The sequence below is a fragment of the Propithecus coquereli genome, unplaced genomic scaffold (genome assembly GCF_000956105.1).
Source record: "Propithecus coquereli isolate 6110/MARCELLA unplaced genomic scaffold, Pcoq_1.0 Scaffold426, whole genome shotgun sequence".
Lineage (NCBI taxonomy): Eukaryota > Metazoa > Chordata > Mammalia > Primates > Indriidae > Propithecus > Propithecus coquereli.
The window spans coordinates 812206-819003 of NW_012150019.1; the positions used below are offsets into that span (position 1 = coordinate 812206).

At 53.6% G+C, this 6798-nt stretch overlaps 1 protein-coding gene across 1 annotated transcript in view; it reads left to right on the plus strand.

The window, feature by feature from the left end:
• The first annotated feature begins 1163 nt into the window (after positions 1-1163).
• TNXB (tenascin XB) overlaps positions 1164-6798 on the plus strand; it is a 64377-nt gene continuing 58742 nt past the window's right edge. Inside the window, exon 1 of the mRNA XM_012653640.1 lies at positions 1164-1244. The gene's annotated coding sequence lies outside the window, so the exon portion shown is untranslated. The remainder of the gene's footprint in view (positions 1245-6798) is intronic.

A 6798-nucleotide genomic window follows, 5' to 3' on the forward strand; every position in this document is an offset into this window, starting at 1 on the left:
AGCAGGCTCATGCAGGGTGTCTGCCCCGCTGTGTGCCCTGCGCTCCGGTCAGCCCTCTGCTGCCTGGGCCAGCGGCAGAGTGCCCTCCCCCATCCCTGTTTCCCTGCACCCCTGCTCCTGCTTCCTGCAGCACCCTCAATTCCCATGCCCCCCCATATTTGCCTTCCACCTCTACACCTTCCTCCTAACCTCAGGCTTTCCTCCCATGTCTCCCCTGCACCCCAACTTCCTTCCCAAGGCTTATATCCAGGTGTTCAGCCAAGGCCTTGCCCAGCCAGTGCCCAAGCCCCACCTGCCATTTCTTTAGGAATGTGCTGGGTGGGAGAATGAAAAGGGGTTAGTGATCCTGGGCTGAGAGCAGGAGACGGACTGGTCATGACGGACAATAGAGGCAGCTCAGGGACAGGCAAGTGGGGAAAATAGAGGAAGAGACGGCAGGGTTGGGGCAGGGCAGGGACTTGGAGACCCAGAGTTGGAGAGGAAGGTCACCTTCTGCCTCCTGCCCCCCACCTCTGTACCCTGCCATACACTGCCAGGGGAGAACTGGTGGGAGGATGAAGGAGCCAGCACTGAGCAATGGATCTGGGGCGATCCCCTGAGATCTGAGATCTGAGATCCAGCTAGAGCAGCGGCTGGGAAGAGGTGGGAGGGGAGCGGGAGGGGCTGGCCATGAGGAGGGATGTAGGCAGACAACAGAACACTGGGGTCGGAGAGGAGGGGCAACAGGTGGGGAAATGGTGGGGAAAAGACAAATGGCAGGAAGGATAGGGAATGTCAAGTTGGGCAAAAGTTAGGGTGGGAGTTAAAAACGGGACAGGGAAAGGACACGGGAAGTGAGACCAGGGATGGAGAGGTGAGATTAGGTTATGGTAGGACTTGGTGATGCTAGACAGACAGGGAGGGGCTGCAGCCATGGCAGGAGGAGAGGAGGGGTGGCATGGGGGAGGGCCTGGGAGCGGTAGGAGGACCTGCCCTATCTCCACTCCCCTCCCTGACCTCATGCTGGTCCTCCCCTTCTCCTCCCCTTGCTGGCTGCAGACTCCCTCCTCACTGTCGCTGCCTGCCGAGATCAACAGTCGGTTGGTCGTGGCTCATTGAACCCCTGTTGCAGGGGACGAGCAAGAGGGACCTCCAAGGGACCCAAGGGCTGCCAAGGGGACCCACCCTGCCCTGCCCTGAGACACCCCCCTCCCGAGATTGGGGACAGAGCAGGTGCAGAGGCACTGCAGCCACCGGTTGCCCAGGTAAGAAACAGAGCTCTGGGGAGACCCAGATGGAGGAGGAGGAAGAGGCAAGGGGTTTCTGTTTCTCTCTGATCCCCCGACCCTGGGTTAAAGTGTGGCAGGAGAGTTCTCAGGAGTGCTTCCCAGGGCAGGGACTTTCTTCTGTTCTGGACAGAGGAAACAGGAGCATGCACTGGGGACCAGACGCCCTGCGGAAGGTGTATCTGGGTGGACGGGGCAGTGTGTGTGTCTGCGCGCCAGGGTTTGGATGGGATGCAGACACCTAAGAGGCTGAGAACAAACGTAGGGACTCCAGGAGTCAGGTGGTGGAAGCAGCGGGTGGCGGTTGTGGGTCATCGGTGAGGTGAGGTGCGGAGCTGGGGGGCTGAGGTGGTGGCCAGCTGAACCCCGGGAGGAAAGTGCTGGTGGAGTCTCGAGCACTGGGATTGGAGCAGCTGAGCCAGGGCTCCGGGAGGTGCCAAAGGGAGCTTCAGGGAGCTTCCCTGGGCATCCGGATGGGGACTCCCCAGGTGGCAGCACGGGAGTTGCAGGAAGAGAGGTCTGGAAGGGAGGTCTGGGGGTTCTCTTTAGGAAATGCTGAAACGGGGCAAAGTCAGGACGCTCAGGTCGGGCACGGAGCCTACAGAGAGGATCCTAGAACTTGTTCTTGGCCAGAGCTCTGCACCCATGACTCACGGTTCAGCAGGGCTGGGATGGCTGAGAGTTGCCCCTAGGGGCACAGGGATTCTGTCTTCACTCCGTCCCCTTTCTAGGCTCCCCCTACTTCTGTCTGTCTGAACCTCCCCACCCCAATACATGTGACACACCCTGGGCAGGGCGGGCGAACCCCTTATCTCGCCTGGAAAGAATTTAATGGCTTGGAAACAACTGGAAGTGGAGCGGAGAGGAACTACTGGGAAGCAACTCGGAAACAGCACAGCTGCTGCCCGCCGGCCCCCTGCCCGCCCCCGCTTCCCGGATCTCCAGCCTCCTCCCCTTTCCCCCACCGGCCCTGCCTCCAAATCCCTGGGGACCCAGTGCCTCAATTCCTCAAACTTCCTTCTGCTCCGGTCCTGGGCACTTGGTGCAGGACCAGAACCTGCCTTCCTATCTCTCACTGCCCCCCAACACCCACTGACCCTTTTACATTCGGGGTTCAGAAATCTTTTCTCTTAATTTTTCCATTCCCCCGGCCCGTGAGCCCCCAGAATAAGGGGCATCTGAATCCCCCAACTCGCCCCTCCCTGGCACCCCCTTCCCACCTGTTTTCAGCCCAATATCTGGGAGTCCTCCATACTCTCTCCCGACCCTCACACTTCTAGAATCCTTCTACCTTCACTCATTGCCAGATTCAACTGAGGGTGTGGCAGGAGGGTCAGAGGAAGGCATGGGGGTGGGACCAGAACCCCCCATCTCTGGAACATCCCTCATGGAAGCCAGCCTCTCTCCCCACCCCATGGGACCTACAGTCCCTGATGAGCAAAGTGTCAAAGTTGGCCACAACACTGAATACCCGGGAAGCTGAGTCACAGTTTGGGAAGATGCCCCCATGCCTGCCAGCCCTCCAATTGTGGGGAGGGTGCCAAGAGGGTGAGGCCACATCTCCCCCCAACATACACACACTGCAGAAAGGTGCCCCAGATATAGCAGTAGCAGGGATGGTGAGGGGGAGACACAAGAGACACCCAAATTCTTTGCTTGCCGGGTTCTGAGAGAAGAGTGGAATTCTTCCAAGAATTGAAAGAGGGGAGCTGGAGGGGGTGGAGACAGGGCAGGGGAGGGGGATTTGGAAAGAAGCTCTGGGGGTGTGATCTGTGGGTGCCTGTTCTCTCTTCTCAACCAGTCACATCAGCTTTCCAGGGAAGCTGGTGGGCTCTCTTCGCCCCTTCCTGCTGCAAAGACCCTCTCCCCTTCCCCCTACCGCACGGGGAAAGCTGCAGGATGCAGTGGTTTGGAGGGGTACTGGACGGCTCCCAGAGGCCACCAGGGGTGTGGGGAAGTATGGCAGGGGATAGGGCCAGGTATCCTGTGCTCCCCACTTGGGAAGGGCCTCCCTCACTCCAGCTAAGTTCATTGACTCACACAGCTACCCTCTGAGCCAATGAGAAATCAGCTTTCTTAGGCATCACCCAATGGCTGGATGTGGAGGAAACCTGAAAGGGAGATTGTGTGCGTGTGTGTGTGTGCCTGTGTACCTATGTACAGGTGAGTTCATGTCTGTATTTGTGGATGAGCACAAGTACACATATGTGTGTGTGCTTGCACCCTATGATGTGGGGGTGATTTGCATGGCCTTGGACACAGGTGCCAGGATTTGAGGGTAGGCCAGGGCGCACCTTTTATCAGAGGCCACACCACAAGCTGGGAGAAGGGCCGGGGGCACAGGCAAGGCAGCGCTCTGCAGCCATGCCTCTCTGCCTGGGCTTTCCTGGGCGGGGTGCTTCTCGGTGTGGAAACACTCTTGCCTGTGTCCAGCTCCCATCTCTCGCTGGCTGGCAGCAGAGTGCGATGGCCAGTAGCCCTGAAAACTCCTTTTTCTCTGATCCAGAGGAGCATTTTAAGAGTAGGAAGCCAGGAAATGTGTGTGTATTGGGTGTGTGTGTGCGTGTGTCACCGCCCCTCCTTTCTCACCAGTGACACGTCCCCCACTCCTCACCAGTCAGCGTTTCCACCACCCACCCTGCCCTCCTTTTCTGTCCAGCCTCTCTTGTCTGGAAGAGCTGGGCACCTGCCAACACCTCTCTCAAGCTTCGCCTGCGCTGAATCCTGACCGGCGCCTCCGTAACCCTCCCTCCGATGTCACCCTGGGTGCCCTGCTACCTTCCTCTCAAACCCTTGCCTGTCTGTGCTCCCCAATCCTTGCCTCAGGGAATTCCACACACACGACTGGGTAACCATCGCCCAGATCAAGAAACAAGGTACTCTCGGCACCCCAGAACTCCCCCACACCCCTTCTGACCACCGCTCCCCAAGAGTACCACACTTCTGACTTGGAGCACTGCAGATTAACGCTCTTTCTCCTCAAACTTCACATAAATAGAATCACGCAGCATATTCTCTTACGTGTCTGGCTTCATTCCTCAGCTTCCTGTTAATAAGATCCGTCCACACTACTGCGTATAATTGTAGCTATTCCAATGTGTGAATAAATCACAATTTATTTAATCCATTCTACTGATGTGAGACTTTTGGGTAGTTCCCAGTTTGGGGCTAGTATGAGTAGTACTGCTATGTTGGATATATTCCTAGGAGTGGAATTTTGGGGTCATAAAGTTTACATATGTTCAGCTTTAGTAAATTTAGTAGATTCTGCCAAACAGTTTTCCAAAGTGCTTGTACCCTTTGGTCCTGCCAAGATCCACCCTGGCCTGGTCTCTGACTCTGCCTCTGCCCTGGCTGCTGTGTCTAACCAATTTCCAGTCCCAGACACTGTCCGTGGTCCTAGACCTGACCTTGGTCCTGCCTTTGGTTCCAGCCTTAATGCTAGTCTTGGACTTAAATTGGACTTTTCATTCATTCATATAGTCAATAAATATTTACTGAGCATCTATTATGTGCCAGATGCAAGGATACAGCAGACAAGAAAAAAAAAACAAACAGGTGCCGTGCCTGCCCCCGCGGACCTTACGGTCCAGTGTGCAAGACTGAAAGTGGGCGATAAAATAACACAACAATCTCACCATGTATGATTTATACATGATCACAAATTGTTATAAATGCTGTGAGTGAGACTCGCATGGTGCTGTGATGTCACGTGATAGGGGGACTTGACCTGGTCTGGAAAGCTGCCCTGAGGAAGTGCTGTGGGGCTGAGAGCTGACGGATGAGAAGGCCAAGAGAGAAGAGCGTTCCACATGGAGGGAACAGCACAGACAAAGGTCTGGGGGTGGCAAGGAGCACAAGTGTATGAGGGGCTCAGAGAAGGTCACTGGGGCTGGAGGAGAGAGAGGGAGGACAATGTTATGGGAGATGAGGTGGGAGAGGTCAGCAGGGGCCAGATGATATCAACAGGGCTGTTTGGAAGGGAGATATTGAAGAGTTTTAAGGAGGACGTCCTGGTTGCCTTTGTGAGATGGCAGAGGGCAGGAGTAGAAGCAGAGGGACCAGCCAGGAGGCAATTGCAGTTGTCAAGCCAGAGGTGGATGGTAGCTTGATTAAACTATGGTAAGAGGGAGAGAAGGAAATGCATGAAAGAGATGTTTACAAGAAAATATGGTGGCATTGAATGGACTGTTAGGTTTCTGGTTTCTAAAGCTGGATGAATGGTGGGGCCCTGAGCTGTGATGGGGAACGCTGGGAGGGGATGGGGTTCGGTTTCAAACATGTCGCATTTGAGGTGCCCAAGAGAAGGTGCCAAGTAGGCAGGCAGATATATTGCTGTGAAGTTAGGAGGAATGATTCGGCTGGTTTTACAAAGTAGTTTATAGTTTAGAAATTAAAGTCATGAGTCTGGATGAAAGCACTGGGTGGGGGACTAGAGCAGGAGGTCTTAACTCTGCTGCACATTATAATCATCTGGGGAGCTTTTAAAAGTATTGAATAAAACTTGATTCCTCAGTCATTCTAACCACATTTCAGGCGTTAAAGAGCCACATATCCCTCCTGGCTATCATATTGGACAGCATGGATATGGAATGATTTAAAATGGAAGGCGTGTCCAGTGATTTTTAGAAGTCAAGTAAGATGAAGACAAATGGTCCTTAGATTCTCTGACACCGAGGTCACTGGAAGACCTTAGGAACAGCTGTTTGGTGGGTTGAAGGGGATGGGGAAGCCAGGTGGTAGTGGACTGAGACATGCATGGGCCACGGAGAAATGGAAACACCAAGTACAGACAAACAACTGATAACTGTGGCCATGAAGTAGAGAAAAGAAATATATGGTGGCTGGAGGGGGTGCAAGATTGGGTAATGGTTTGTTAAAGGTTTTTTTTTTAAGTTTAACTTTCATACAGTGAAATGCACAAATCTTAAAGGTACAGCTCAATGAATTTTTGAATATGTATACATCTGTTTAACCACCATCCAGATCAAGATACAAAACATTTCCAGAAATCTCCCCTGTGGCTCCTCTCCGTCAGTACTATTCCTAAAAGTAATTCTATCCTGTCTTTCAAAAGCAAAGGTTAGCTCTGCTTGTTTTTGAACCTCATATAAATGGCATTATTCAGAGTGGCTTTTTGTTTGTTTGTTTTGTTTTGAGATAGAGTCTCGCTCTGTCATCCTGGCTAGAGTGCAGTGGTGTCATCATAGCTTGCTGCGACCCCAGACTCCTAGGCTCAATTGATTCTCCTGCCTCAGTCTCCCAAGTAGCTGGGACTACAGGCGCATACCACTACACCTGGCTAATTTTTCTATTTTTAGTAGAGATGGGGGGTCTCACTCTTGCTCAGGCTGGTCTCGAACTCCTGACCTCAAGCGATCCTCCCGCCTCAGCCTCCCAGAGTGCTGGGATTACAGGCGTGAGCCGCTGCACCTGGCCTACAAAGTATTCTCTTTTTGTGTCTGGTTTATTTTGCTCAGCATTATGTGTGTGAAATCCATCCATGTTGTTGCATATACCAACACGGCATTTT